Raw genomic sequence first — 16,071 nt, 5'->3', positions numbered from 1 at the left:
TAGCAAGCTGGACACAGTCAATAAACTGTATAAATGTAGGTTCAATATCAATATTAGACACCCCTGATATAGACGACATTGTCATAGGCTATAACTGTTATGAATGTCGACAATTATTTTTCCCCCCTGCTATTTAAAAAGGCATGACATTGATGGCACTGGCTACGCCAGGTCAAGGGTTTATTTCTCCATTTCGTTCTACTCTCAGATCTGAACGAGTCTCTTACATCCAAATGGGCATGGGTCTTCTGGGGTCTGCTTTCCATTGGCTTTTTTGGACCTCTAGCTGGGAGACCTTGTGAGTTTTAAAGAGTGTGAGTGCAAAAGCAGGAGAGTGTGAAAAATTGTGGGAGAATGTGGGGGAATGTAATAAAGGGAGCGTGAAACGAGGGAGGGAGAGAGAGTGTGTGCACCAGATTAGCAGTAATGTCACCGTAAACCTCAAAGGGTTTGCATGTTTACAGTCATTTCATTAACCTGACTCTGGCCCCTGAACTTGCCCCTCTATAAGGTTGTATGTGAAGCTGTCAAGTCCCCCCCCACCCCCTCCCATTGGCTTGTCAAGACAGGATCACATTCCACTCATATTTTGGAGGGCTCAATGACCCTGAACAACTTCAACACAACTTCAACACAACAACACCTACCAGCTACTCTCACCTCATATTACTAGTTCTCCCACACTCTCGACCACATTATTACTTGCAATAATATCGCTCTCTTCAATACATGCACACAAAAACACAATTCCACAAACTAACCAAAAACTCTAAATCTTATTCTGGTAGGCAAGTCTACTCCTGGCTTGGTGCGGAGTTCCTGTGTAGAGTAGCATCAAATCTTTGTAGCTTGAGACAAGGGCACATTACATGCAGTACTTGTTTCCGAGATTAAGCCCAAGAAGCCTTCACCTATATTAGGTCTCGCAGAGAAAAAAAAAACAGAAGAGAAGAGCCCTAAACGTGGGTGGTGGGCACGTTCCTAAACCATGTACCTGACTAAAGAAGGTGATGGATGAATGTGGACAGAGGTGTATCATCGCTGGCAGTCTGGAGGCAACCCCACAAAGGAGGCCTGCTGTGCTGCACACATCAAACGAGAGCTGGCACCTTTACTCCAGAGGCCTCCCTCCCTTCTGGCTCCCGCTCTCACATAACCAACCCTCTTCTCGCTCTCCTCTTTCATCACGCTCTCACTTGCCTCTTCCCTCTCCCTTGATCCCCTTCCTCTCTCCCTTTCCTCGCCCAGTTTCTTTGAGATGTTCTGCTTTATCTCTTGGCATGCTCAAGCTTCAAACACTGTGCCAGATAATCTTTATGGGTAGAAACAAGGAGAGGAGGACTTTGTCTCCATATCACTTATAACCAACCGTTCCTTCCATTCCATCATGAGTGCACAGCCCTATCAGAGTATGTTCAAAACTCAGTCTCCTCTCATCCCTTCTCTGGACCAGTAACTGATCTTTGATTCATTAATCCAGTCAGGTCCGACGATTAGGCTACCGTCGGGAAAGGGGGAAGTAAGAGTGCATTTTCAATAACGGTTGGAATCCCTCATGGGGCATCGAGAGATTAAATGGCATCCAATTTACGCCTCTTTACACAAGACATGTCATGACATCACGTTGACTTTGGCTCACTCAACATGCACTTCTGTTTGAATTTCAATCTGAAGGTGAACACAAAAATCAATGGCTTGGCTAGTGACTACAGCGTTGGTGAGCACATGCGCACACAGAAAAGTATCACTTGAGTCCAGCACAAGGACATAACGTTGTGGATACAGTTCGAAATGACACAATTTCATGTCCACAACAACTAAAGACCTGCATCACTAGCCTATACTAAGAGCGTTGCCCTTTCTAAAAGGCCATATTTGGGTGTTTTTGGAGCTTTTATCCATGTCCTGGCAATGCAGAATGAGCATGAGGAAGTCTATCGCTGGTTGGGGTAAGTTTCTCAAAACCATGTGAACTCACCCAAAAAGTGTCTGGGACAGTGTTTCCATTAGCCGTTAATAGCTGGCTTTTTGCCGATAAAAACAACAGAAAAAACGATTAAAAATATTGAGGCCAGCCAAATGCGAAAATGCATTTTAGCCCATTCATTGATTGGAATACGAGTCGATGAAGCGTAAGAGCTGCTGCTTCAGCTCATCAAAACAGCTTGTTTGTTGCTGATGGAGTGAAATGTGCTTTTATAAGCCCAATCATTGCGCAACAATTTTAAATGCAATCACATCTTAACAGTTTATGGCCACGATTACACATTTTTATTTCTCTAATGGTAATTGAAGCACACTTTCCATTCGCCATTCAAAAGCAGGCTTCAGCATGTCACACCACTTTGCAATGAGCTGGATGCAGTATACATTTTGAAAACATACTTTCAAAAAATTTGAAACCGGACTTCTTTATTGTGAGGCATGCAGGCAACCAAACATGCAGGCAATTATTTTTCAAATACGTCCATATGCCATTGAAGCCTGTAGCTAATTCTCTCATGTTCTATTGGTTTTCAAATCAACTTTCTTTCATTGTCCAGAAGGCAAAGACACAATCCTAGTCATATTAGCAAACCATGCCTGTTGTTGCACTTTTAGATCTCCCCTCTTTCTAAATTTCTAATTGATATGTTCATCTCCATCTCATGAAACAGCTTGCATATGTGGTGCCCTTTTGACAATGGTGTTTTCCTGCTAATTGCGGGAACATTTGCACGTAACCTACTGCCTTGTGTACATTGCTGCGCTTATAATATTAAGAAATAATAGTTTGTCAACATTTTAAGCTAAACGTTCTGATCTGTTGCATGAACACCATTGCTTTTGAATGTTTTTGGGATGTAGGCCAACAGGTTGTATGAATGTGGGATCTATTGTCCCACAACTGTCCCAGTCTGTTTGGAATAGGCTATTTCTTTCTGTCGTTCTGAGCACCGTGGGTGGACGCCATAATCAGGTTACGCACCCAATGCAAATGGGTCCGGTAAGTTTGGTTGGAAAAATATAAACAACAAACTGTACACCTAATATGGATATAACCTAGACTATAGACCTAGACTATAACCTAGACTTCTGACTCAAACAACTGTAAATGCATAAGCTATAACACTATGTACTACGTTACCATAACAGCAATTTGGTCTGCTTTAAAGGGGACTAAACCCGAGTTTGTCGAGTATAACATAATTGCACACGTGAGTTTCTTGCGAGTGTATGGCAAGCCCCGAACACAAAAGTAACAGAGTTCTTATGAAAGTGTTTGTGTGTGTGTTGATGTGACAGGGGAGCAGTGTCTCTGAAGTGTGAATGTCACATGGGCGAAAGCCCAAGGTGTTCATGGGAGTGGCGTCTGAGATCCTTCTCAGATTACTGGATTAACAAAGAGAGAAGGACAGACGAGAAAGGAAGGAAGTTTTGCTTGGAATTAACTTTGGCTAGTGTTAAGTGAATCACTAACTGTTGGGAAAAACACATTTGATTTGGTTAAATGACTTAAGGTCGTCTTTAACCGAGAACACATCAATGGGGCGACAGTTCAGTCATCAACACTTAGTGTTATGACCTAGGATGAGAACATGCATTTATTTCACTGGCCAATGGTTCTAAACTCCACAATTGTATATCGTCAAGGCTGGACTAGGCAGCTGTAGTACACTGAAAAGTTACCTAGGGACTGAAACTGCAGAGTCCAGTATGTGATCATATCTAGGAGGTGAAGAACAATAATATGAAGAAAAAAAATAGGCTTTTTAAAACAGCAAATTACTGCAGTAAAAAATTTTAAATGTTGGACAGTGTTTGTAGCATACTGCAGTTATACTGCACTCTAACTGCAAACTTGTTTGTAAGGGAAGGAACTCCATTTATCCAAAGACTGTTGGTTTCCAGAGGAGTATGAGCTGAGCTCCAAAACAAATGTATGTCATATGGTCTGAGCTTGTGTTCCACATGGAGACCTCTGTACAGTGAGTGGTGAAGTATCAAACTGGTTACAGAGTATGTTTATTTGAGTATAAAGCCAACCCTAGTCTTTCCCCTTACAGAGCCATGGTAAGGACAGTGCATTTACACACTGTGGTCACACAGCGTGAGTGAAAGACAAATCAGGTTCTCGGGTAAACTCAACACGGGTCAAATTCCACACTCCCTCCTGACTGGGGCAATTGAGGGAGTGAGGATAAAAGAGCTGGCTGAAAGACGGGCAGGGTTGTCAATCTCAACAAGACATGTCATCCACCCCCCAGTCTAAACTTCACTGCGATGAGTTTGCATTCTTCCCGAGGTCGACCTTCAAATTGAGGTTAAAGAAATGGTAAGCATTTGGTACAGAGGTCTAACTGCTTTGAAAGTAAACATGGCCTGAAGTGCTCTGGTGACTCCCCAAATATGATTCATATTAGGGATGATCGGGTTATTAGAATATTCAAATTGATATTAGTACTCAAACACTTGTGTGAGTAATATGTTAAAAAATGTTAAACACTAAAAAGGCTTTTTCTAAATTAAATTGAAATAACCATGTGACATTGTTACATACAAGGTAGTCTCGTGTTTTGGAGAATTTTGTATTGCAAAAACGGTTTAAAATGATCCACTGGCTCCCTGCAGCAAAATTTGTATTGGATGTTACATTTCAAGAACCTGCCCGTAGAAGCAGTGCTGGGTGTTATGTGCGTCACAAAATCTGGAAGATTGTCCTTACAAAAACAAAATAATTGGCAGTGGGAGAACATATTCAAGTGAATACATTTTTTTAAATGTAAAAACGGGATGTATTATTAGCTAGCTGGCTACAGTAGGCCACTTACTAAGCTAACTCAACTGAGCTGCTAGCTAGCTAACTATACACACGGTTTAGGTACGTGAATTAAATGTCATCAGCTAGTTAGCTAGCTAATAGGTAGTTATTTTTGATGTAATCATTGTAAATTATAAACAGTCTCTAAATTCATTTGTAGATAACAGCCATCTAAAAGAGTGAGATTGCAGCTCCAGCTGTCAGTAAAGTGAGGGTGTAGGCTACAGGATACCCTTACAAAAAAAGGTTGCAGTCAGAGTGCAGTATAATTGCAGTATGCTGCAAATACTGCATAAAAGCAACTTCTTTTTACTGCAGTAATTTTGCATTGTAACTGCAGTTACAGTGCAGTAGAACTGCAGTTCAACTGCAGTACACTGCATTTCTTCTGCAATTACTGCACCCAAAATGCCACAGACAACTGCAGTTACTGCACTTTTACTGCAGTTTCAAAACTACAATTTCTTTTGTATGGGTAAGGCGGGTAATTCTGTGGGAGGACATTATGAAATTATTCTCCAGTTACAGTCCCTAGAGGGGAAAACTTTGAGTACGGAGAGATACAGTAATAGCAAGATAATATTTCAGTGCTATCTAATTTTAGTATAAAGAAGCCTGCTTCTTTGTGACGTTTTCTGTCCTCATATGGAAAGCTGTGACAACCTGTTTTCAGGTGAAGAGAGTAGTCCCAATAGATGTCTCAAGATACTAAGGGTATATCCTATATGCCATGGGTTATATGCATAGGCCTATCTATGTAAGAAAATGTTGTATACAAAACAAATACAGTTAATCACACACAATTGGAGCAGGCTAACCCTGCTGGGTGTGCAGGGTTCTGTTTTAGCCCAGCAATAACACACCTAATTCAACTTATTAAAACTTATGAGTGTGCTATTGCTGGGCTGGAATAGAAGTTTGTTCACCAAGTAGATCAGGGATCAGTGAAGCAAGGTTGGCCACTGCTGGAATGGACTTTTTGTTCACCTGAAATGATGCCTACATGTTATTTCTCAATGATCTATTGTTGTTTAGACTAAGATATGTTATCATCTTTACATAAAAGTTAGCTTATTTGTACATTTTGAAGTGATGAAGTGTTGATTCCTTGAAGTGACGTGTTTAAACTTGTTTGAATTGTTCAACTATTATTCAAAATGAACTAGTGTCAATGTTGATGAATCAGATCACAATCCTGCAATAAAGATGGGGAGGGGTCGTCTCTAATATTTGTGTTTCTAAAGTGAACATTTCATTTTTGTCTAGTTGTAAGATCTCCAATCTGTTTTATTTGATTGTCACCCTCTCTCAGTATTAAGATATGTGAATCCATTTTGCAGCTTATCATATGGCATGCATTGCCAATGCAGCCGTAGATCTACAGTATTATGGCAATACTGGGCATCTGTCGTCTGAAGCAGAGAATAGCTAAACTCACACAGTCTAGATGCTGAGCTATAGGTTCTCGATTTAAAATAACACCGGTAGACAATGCATTTGAGGCTAACCATATGCAGCACGTGTTGACGTACAAAATTGTTTTGTTCAAATCCAACCCTTGTAATTGAAGTACAGGTAGCTTAGCGGTTAAGAGCGTTGGGCCAGTTACCGAAAGGCCGTTAGTCGGCTCGTTAATTCGAACTAAGTAAGAAAATAAATCTGTCGATGTGCCCTTGAGCAAGGCACTTATCCTGAGCGACTTGCAGGAGCAATTAAGGTTTAGAGCGTCTGCGAAATGATTAAAAAAAATATATAAAAATATGTCAAATAAGGAGATAATGCTACAGGAGCTTAGCTTTACAGATGACATTATGAGGTTCATCTTATTTTAGCAATGCGACTTGCAAAAGGTTGCAGTTGTTCCCCATAGACAACACATGGTTGCTCTATGTATCACTGACCCTGGATAAACTACCGACTGGGCTAACACAGTTCAACTTTTAGTTAAATAATATGCTGTTTTTATTAAAATGTTATAATCATGAGAGAAATTGAACTACTTAGTAGCTAGCTAGTTATACCTACAGTTGAAGTCGGAAGTTTACATACACCTTAGCCAAATACATTTAAACTACATTTTTCACAATTCCTGACATTTAATCCTCGTAAAAATTCCCTGTCTTAGGTCAGTTAAGATCACCACTGTATTTTAAAAATGTGAAATGCCAGAATAATTGTACATATAATTATTTATTTCAGCTTGTATTTCTTTCATCACATTCCCAGTGGGTCAGAAGTTTACATACACTTAATTAGTATTTGGTAGCATTGCCTTTAAATTGTTTAACTTGGGTCAAACGTTTCAGGTAGCCTTCCACAAGCTTCCCACAATAAGTTGGGTGAATTTTGGCCCATTCCTCCTGACAGAGCTGGTGTAACTGAGTCAGGGTTGTAGGCCTCCTTGCTCGCACACGCTTTTTCAGTTCTGCACACACATTTTATGTAAGATTGAGGTCAGGGCTTTGTGATGGTCACTCCAATACCTTGACTTTGTTGTCCTTAAGCCATTTTGCCACAACTTTGGAAGTATGCTTGGGGTCATTGTCCATTTGGAAGACCAATTTGCGACCAAGCTTTAACTTCCTGCCTGACTGATGTCTTGAGATGTTGCTTCAATATAGCCACATTATTTTCCTACCTCATGATGCCATCTATTTTGCAAAGTGCACCAGTCCCTCCTGTAGCAATGCACCCCCACAACATTATGCAATTTGTTTTCAGCACTTTTATTTCCATGACTGATCTAAACTTGTTCTCATGACTCTCTCTTGTACCTCCGCAGCAGACGTGGCGAGCAATATGTTTGGAACATCAAATCGCAATAAAAATCACAGTATCGAATCGCAATACATATAGAATCTTGAGAACCGCATTACATATCATATCGGCAATTCCCAGCCCTAGTGTGCACCCATGACACCAAAAATGAATGTTCTCCAAAATTCCTTCACTTTAAGCAAACATTTAAACTTCATTACTTGACATGCCTCTAGAGATTCATTACAAGCAAAGTCAGACAGATATTAAAATTCCAATCCAGAGAGACAATAGTCTATCCTTTCCACACTCCCAGAAGACTTAAAAAGGGGGTTGCTTGTCATCACAATGTCTTCTTGACATATTTCATAGGGTTTTATTAATATAGTTTTTGGCAAAGGACCACTTTAAGCAAGGCCATAACTATAAGATTCGTGCAAATAGTAGGGAAGGGTTGGGAGTGACATTAGTGTCCTAACATGCTTGGTCAGGTGGGTGTCATCCAGGCAGTATGTTTGTCCTGGTCAAAGGGCCTATGAAGGGAGAGGTCAAAAAGGGAAGAGAAAGAAAACAGGTGGGGTCAGAGGGAATCCTTGGAGCTTTGAACTGGACCCTTAGAAAAGTTCATAAATTGCTCATTTGAATCCCAAGCAACATGTTCTCTGGATTTCCAATCCACTAAACTGGTCACCGCTCATGCAACCATTGAGCACTATTTCAAAGCAATTCTGTGTACAATACATAGGCAGATCCAGGGGAGAATGACTGCCCCTTCTCATTGAAGCCATAGACGTTCAAGACCTACTGCGGTGCTGCAGTTATTGTTAGCAGAAAACAGGATCCCCATTATTGTGAAGGGAAAAATGGCAATCTTCATTGTCAATGTAAATCATTTGTGTAAATGAATAAAAAATGTGCAAAGACAATCAAGGTGCCAATTATTGCTTCTAATACACCAGACGTATGTCCTTGAACAGTTTCTTAAAAATCGCACACAGAAGTTATAAGGATATTTTAGTTAGCCTGCAGTACCCGGTCGGCCTTCAACTAGAGTTACTCAGTGAGAGGGGCCAGCACTGAGATAGCCTGCAACGTCACTTCCTGGAGTAGCTCAAGCTGTGCATGTTATTTCTCCATGAGACACCATCTTATCCTGCAATGTACAGTTTCAAACTGTGGAATCCTCACGATGCCTCAGTTGCCTTGACAACGCCAGCTGGGTGACTAGTTAAAGCCTTGTGTATTATTTAAGATCTCATATTCCACATATTGCCTTTTCTTTAATCCTCCGTTTGTTGTCATTTGTGGAGAGAAAAGTTATTTTCTTCCAAATTCGCCAGCCAAATATCAAACACAGCTTTAATGATTCAAAGCAAATTGGATTTGAGCGAGCGCCCACTCCCATGCAGAGGCCACGCCTACATATTGGCTTAAAAACTAGTAAATGTCTAATTCTCTGTCATATCTCACATTAAAGTATGGATATTTAGTATTGTACCTTAAATGTTTTGATGGAGTTTTAAAAATACCCCCAAAATGGATAGATGTACTGTCTGGATGGATGGACTGATGAGTTCTAGGAACTGCCATGACAACCAGCTTGGGGATCCCGCTCTCTCACACACACACACACACACACACACACACTGCTTAACATTACAGACTGATGGGGCAGGGAAGGGGAGGTGAGGAGAGGGATGGAAACCAGAGGAAGGGATGCACACACATTGGGACTAGGTTACACAAGAGTCTGCACCACCATTCTCAACTTTTAGGGAAAGGGATTGAAACGATCTACGTAGGCATTAAGTTGAACTATTTGTTCCTTGGATTTGCTGCATCTCTTACGGGCATGTTGATAAAGCAAAGCAACATTAATTGAGAGAGACCATATGAAGAGTGGAAAATAGCATGCCTGGGAGAGAGACCGCTTGAAGAGACTTCTCTTTTCAAGGTGACTCTCCATTTCATTGACCTCCTTATCTGCACTGCCACACCCCCTTGATAAAAATGTATGCCAGCTCATCTCCCTCCCTCCCACACACACACACACACACACACACACACACAGCTCTGCTCAAAGGCTGCATACTCTGATACAGAAAACTGTTGAGGGAGGTTGGAGCATTTTTGTCCCGCCGCCTCAGCACATCTCTAGGCGAAGCTTGTCATTACGGGGCATTCCCCCGCATGCAGAGAGGACAGATCTCTACATTACGAACTGCCCAAGGCACCCTCCCCCCTCTCAACAAACCACCACCTCCCAATTAATTATACAAGCAGTCACACCTCCCAGCGAGTGGAATAACACACTGAGTGAGATAGCCAACTGAAGGGTTAACAGTCCATCAAGGCCTATACCCCTCGCAGAGGTAATAATCACATGCAGGCATCACACCATCCTATCGGCAGAGATAGCAGACAGGCTCGCTGACTGGACAATGCTCAACCCCATTTCTCTCACTTCATTACGGGGGAGAATGGTGGGATATCAAATTCAGCATTTTCTTACCCCCTATTGAAGTGAGTGAGAGTTGCTGTATCCCCTTTAAGAGTCCGCGTTGCTGCAGTATCCAGTTTTGCACACGCACATTACTACAGAGCTGCTTCCATCACAGCTTCCCAGCGAAAGACTGTTTCTGGGAGCTATCAGTATCCAGGTAACACACTGATTGGATCTCAGCACATGAATAAAAAGCCTCAAGTGACAAAATTCCCCAAGGGCTGTCCACAATGAAAGGGAGGAAGAATATAGGCCAGCTCTGGTTGGATGTATTCCCAGAGCCCGGTTTGTGGAAGGTTAAAAGCACACAGCAAAAGCAGACGTTCCTGATCTTCCCCCAGCCGGCCGGCAAATGCAGCCTCTCCCTAGTATTCCTGAGAATTTGCGAAAACAAATGGTCCATCCCTGCCTCGCTACGTCATAATCTCTCTCCCTCCCCTCTCTCGCTCTGTTCCACCAGCATGCTGTGGGGGCTGAGGGTAAAGGCACAGATGTTACTGGCTTTAGGCCACACCCCTTTTCAACAGCCAGAACCATTATAGGACTCAGGCAGTTTAACCCCCTTATGGTTTGCTAAAGTGTTTAGGGTTTGTTTAGAGAAGGGTTGTGAGAAAATGAAGCCTAGGTGTGAGCCTGTGTGTGTGTGTGTGTGTGTGTGTGTGTGTGTGTGTGTGTATATATGTCTGAGAGTGTGAGCAAGAGAGAGAGGAGGAGAGAGTCAGTGAGGGAGTAAAACAAATAGCAATAGATAATGTTACTAAATAATGTTGATGGGTATTTACGTACACTACTGGTCAAAAGTTTTAGAACACCTACTCATTCAAGGGATTTTCTACATTGTAGAATAATAGTGAAGACATAAAAACCATGAAATAACATATGGAATAACCAAAAATGTGTCAAACAAATCAACATATATTTTGTATTTGAGATTCTTCAAAGTAGCCACCCTTTGCCTTGATGACAGCTTTGCACACTCTTGGCATTCTCTCAACCAGCTTCATGAGGTAGTCACCTGGAATGCATTTCAATTAACAGGTGTGCCTTCCTGAAAAGTTAAGGAAATAAATTCCACAAATTAATGTTTGAGCCAATCAGTTGTGTTGTGACAAGGTGGGGGGGGGCAGAATATAGCCCTATTTGGTAAAATAATGTGTCAAGAACAGCTCAAATTAGCAAAGAGATATGACAGCCCATCATTAGTTTAGGACATGAAGGTCAGTCAATATGGAACATTTCAAGAACTTTGAAAGTTTCTTCACGTGATGTTGCAAAAACCATCAAGCGCTATGATGAAACTGGCTCTCGTGAGGACCGCCACAGGAATGGAAGACCCAGAGTAACCTCTGCTGCAGAAGATACGTTCATTAGAGTCAGAAATTGCAGCCCAAAGAATTGCTTCACAGAGTTCAAGTAACAGACACATCAACATCAACTGTTCAGAGGATGTGAAATCAGGCCTTTATGGTCGAATTGCTGCAAAGAAACCACTACGAAGATGAGACCTGCTTGGGCTAAGAAACACGAGCAATGGACATTAGACCGGTGGAAATTTGTCCTTTGGTCTGGAGTCCAAATTGGAGATTTTTGGTTCCAACCGCCGTGTCTTTGTGAGTGCGGTGTGGGTGAACGGAGGATCTCTGCTTGTATATTTCCCACTGTAAAGCACGCTAGGGGGGTGTTGTGGTGTGGGGGTGATTTGCTGGTGACACTGGCAATGATTTATTTAGAATTCAAGCCACACTTAACCAGCAAGGCTACCACAGTATTCTGCAGCGATATGCCATCCCATCTGGTTTGGGCTTAGTGCGACTATCATTTGTTTTTCAACAGAACAGTGACCCAACACACCTCCAGGCTGTGTAAGGGTTATTTGACCAAGGAGAGTGATGGAGTGCTGCATCAGATGACCTGGCCTCCACAATCCCCCGACCTCAACCAAATTGAGATGGTTTTGGATGAGACAGCAGAGTGTTGGACCGCAGAGTGCAGGAAAAACAGTCAATGAGTGCTCAGCATGTGTCGGAACTCCTTCAAGACTGTTGGAAAAGCATTCCAGGTGAAGCTGGTAGAGAGAATGCAAAGAGTGTGCAAAGCTGTAATCAAGGCAAAGGGTGGCTACTTTGAAAAATCTCAAATATAAAATATATTTAGATTTGTTTAACACATTTTTACTTACTACATGATTCCACGTGTTATTTCATAGTTTTGATGTAGTCACTATTATTCTACAATGTAAAAAAAATGTAAAAATAAAGAAAAACCCTTGAATGAGTAGGCGTTCTAAAACTTTTGACCGGTAGTGTATATGGGTTCATTACACACACACACACACGCGCTAGCTGAACCCTTCCTCTACAGAGGTTCCTTCTGTAGACAGGTTGTTGTTTTAATTAACCGTAAACTCAACAATATATACAAAGTATGTGGACACCCCTCCAAATTAGTGAATTCAGCTATTTCAGCCACACCCGTTGCTGGTAGGTGTATAAAATCAAGCACACAACCATGTAATCTCTATAGACAAACATTGGCAGTAGAATGGCCTTACTAAAGAGGTCAGTGACATTCAACGTGGCACCGTCATAGGATGCCACCTTTCTAACAAGTCAGTTTGTCAAATTTCTGCCCTCCTATAGCTGCCCCGGTCAATTGTAAGTGCGGTTATTGTGTAGTGGGAACATCTATGAGCAACAACGGCTCAGCCACAAAGTGGTAGGCCACACAAGCTCACAGGTGACCTGCTTCAGGTCATGGTGATTGCGTCTCCCGTGGATCTGTCAGGGTGGTAGGCAAATTGGAGAGGGTTGAGTATGTCAGGGAGGGAAGGGAGTACGCTTGGGGCGGAATGTACACAGCCATGGCAATAATCACTGTGTACTCTCTCGGAAGGTAAATTGGAAGACATTTTATGAATAAGTATTCCAAGTTGGCGGAGCAGAAACTCGCAAGTTCCTGTACGTTTCCCGTGTCGCACCGTGTTGTAGAGCCCACTTACTTTCCAATCAAACAACTAAAGCTCGCTGGTTGTATATAATCCATCTGAAAGCCAAGTCTCAGAAAAACAGAGTATGTTGCAGGATCTGATGTTCCTCTGGTAGGAGATCCTCGCTCTGAGTTCGTCTAGTTTGTTCATTAATGATTGAACATTGGCGGGTAGTATGCTCAGTAATGGAGGACTAAAACCCTGCCACATCTGCCTCTCTGTCGGTGTCTCCGCTTCCTACTCTTCGGTAGGACTCCCAAGAAGCTCGACACCTCGCCAAAGAAGCTAGTGCATTGTTCTGCCGTCTCAGGGAATTCGGGGAGGTCAGGTGGACGGTAAGTACCCAGCAATTAGTATTCAAAAGTTCTACCCGGGTGTGTGTAGTAATGAACAAACTGATTAAGAAAATTTGAGAAAAACACTAGAAAATAAAAAAATAAGTTTAAACCTGCAATGAGGTGGTGTTTGCTTGGTTATGCCTAGGACATTAAACAATGAACTCATCATTTCATCTGGTTGGCAAGAATGTGTATGGAGCGTATGGTTGATGAATTGTTGTAAGTTATGTTAAGGTAAGAATTATTGAAGATAAAAAGTTGCTTTGTTTGTTGAAACTGTCGCTGGGCAGTGACAGCTAACGTTAGTTAAAACAGACCAGAAGGGGGTCACAGTTAGCTGACAGACCTTGCTTGCCTTAAACTGCAGATCATTCCATGCATCATTCTGTTTGTATCTAGCTAGCTAATGTTAGCTAAGTTAGCTAGCTAGGTAACATTTAAACATTGATTGCTAGCTAGCTAACTATTTCATAAGATATATACTCCCCTCAGAAGATACACAGTTAGCTAGTTTGATAGGGCCTTGTAACCAAACAAGTCATTGTATTCCCTTTTAATCTATGTTAACGTTGTAGCGAGCTAGATAACATTACTTAAGTTAGCGAACGGTGCCATTATATCGCCAATACTACTGTTAGCTAGTTAGTAGCCTCTTCGCTCCGGGGGAGACCTGTACACATTAGATACACCAATATGTAACTTACAGGTCTCCCGGAACGAAGAAGCTATCCTGTTAGCTGAAGTTCCCAATAGTTTCTGTCAGCGAACAAGTATAGGTCCTAAAAGTTATGACGTTTGCTACCTAGCCAGTTATTTATGAATAACAGAAATACTAATATCACTACAAGATGGAGGGAGTGTTAGAACATAATTAGTGAAATTAATTACAGTAATTAATGAAATTACAGTTAACAAAATGTACGCTTAATCCAGTATAACCTAATGTATAGAATGTATTATACAAGAGACAATTATACAGCACAGAGTCATATCTTAAGTGTAAAAATAAAAAGGACTCAATAATTCATGACTTCTGGGAGTGCTACAAAGTCCAAAAGTTGGTCGTCAGAAGTTTTACAATCTCAATTTACTTTCAATCCGTATATCTGCATATTTCAAGACATGGCATATGAGGGTGCGGTGAGATAAGTATCAAATCAAATCAAATTTTATTTGTCACATACACATGGTTAGCAGATGTTAATGCGAGTGTAGCAAAATGCTTGTGCTTCTAGTTCCGACAATGCAGTAATAACCAACAAGTAATCTAACTAACAATTCCAAAACTACTGTCTTGTACACAGTGTAAGGGGATAAAGAATATGTACATAAGGATATATGAATGAGTGATGGTACAGAGCAGCATAGGCAAGATACAGTAGATGGTATCGAGTACAGTATATACATATGAGATGAGTATGTAAACAAAGTGGCATAGTTAAAGTGGCTAGTGATACATGTATTACATAAGGATACAGTCGATGATATAGAGTACAGTATATACGTATGCATATGAGATGAATAATTTAGGGTAAGTAACATTATACAGTGCCTTGCGAAAGTATTCGGCCCCCTTGAACTTTGCGACCTTTTGCCACATTTCAGGCTTCAAACATAAAGATATAAAACTGTATTTTTTTGTGAAGAATCAACAAGTGGGACACAATCATGAAGTGGAACGACATTTATTGGATATTTCAAACTTTTTTAACAAATCAAAAACTGAAAAATTGGGCGTGCAAAATTATTCAGCCCCCTTAAGTTAATACTTTGTAGCGCCACCTTTTGTGCGATTACAGCTGTAAGTCGCTTGGGGTATGTCTCTATCAGTTTTGCACATCGAGAGACTAACATTTTTTCCCATTCCTCCTTGCAAAACAGCTCGAGCTCAGTGAGGTTGGATGGAGAGCATTTGTGAACAGCAGTTTTCAGTTCTTTCCACAGATTCTCGAATGGATTCAGGTCTGGACTTTGACTTGGCCATTCTAACACCCGGATATGTTTATTTTTGAACCATTCCATTGTAGATTTTGCTTTATGTTTTGGATCATTGTCTTGTTGGAAGACAAATCTCCATCCCAGTCTCAGGTCTTTTGCAGACTCCATCAGGTTTTCTTCCAGAATGGTCCTGTATTTGGCTCCATCCATCTTCCCATCAATTTTAACCATCCTCCCTGTCCCTGCTGAAGAAAAGCAGGCCCAAACCATGATGCTGCCACCACCATGTTTGACAGTGGGCATGGTGTGTTTAGGGTGATGAGCTGTGTTGCTTTTACGCCAAACATAACGTTTTGCATTGTTGCCAAAAAGTTCAATTTTGGTTTCATCTGACCAGAGCACCTTCTTCCACATGTTTGGTGTGTCTCCCAGGTGGCTTGTGGCAAACTTTAAACAACACTTTTTATGGATATCTTTAAGAAATGGCTTTCTTCTTGCCACTCTTCCATAAAGGCCAGATTTGTGCAATATACGACTGATTGTGGTCCTATGGACAGAGTCTCCCACCTCAGCTGTAGATCTCTGCAGTTCATCCAGAGTGATCATGGGCCTCTTGGCTGCATCTCTGATCAGTCTTCTCCTTGTATGAGCTGAAGTTTAGAGGGATGGCCAGGTCTTGGTAGATTTGCAGTGGTCTGATACTCCTTCCATTTCAATATTATCGCTTGCACAGTGCTCCTTGGGATGT

General features: G+C 41.5%; 1 protein-coding gene across 4 annotated transcripts in view; it reads right to left on the bottom strand.

Moving 5' to 3' along the window:
• daam1b (dishevelled associated activator of morphogenesis 1b) overlaps nt 1-16,071 on the bottom strand; it is a 126,305-nt gene that overhangs the window by 76,345 nt on the left and 33,889 nt on the right. The window contains exon 1 of one of the 4 annotated variants that reach the window (XM_021612169.3): nt 10,071-10,557. The exons of 2 other annotated variants lie outside the window; for them this stretch is intronic. The gene's annotated coding sequence lies outside the window, so the exon portion shown is untranslated. Of the gene's footprint in view, nt 1-10,070; nt 10,558-16,071 lie in introns of those variants that run through there. One more of the 4 variants, XM_090243063.1, reaches the window with a different exon arrangement.

This window comes from Oncorhynchus mykiss, chromosome 8 (assembly GCF_057628025.1).
Source record: "Oncorhynchus mykiss isolate SJ-2025 chromosome 8, ASM5762802v1, whole genome shotgun sequence".
NCBI lineage: Eukaryota > Metazoa > Chordata > Actinopteri > Salmoniformes > Salmonidae > Oncorhynchus > Oncorhynchus mykiss.
This window is presented reverse-complemented; position numbering and strand designations above follow the sequence as displayed.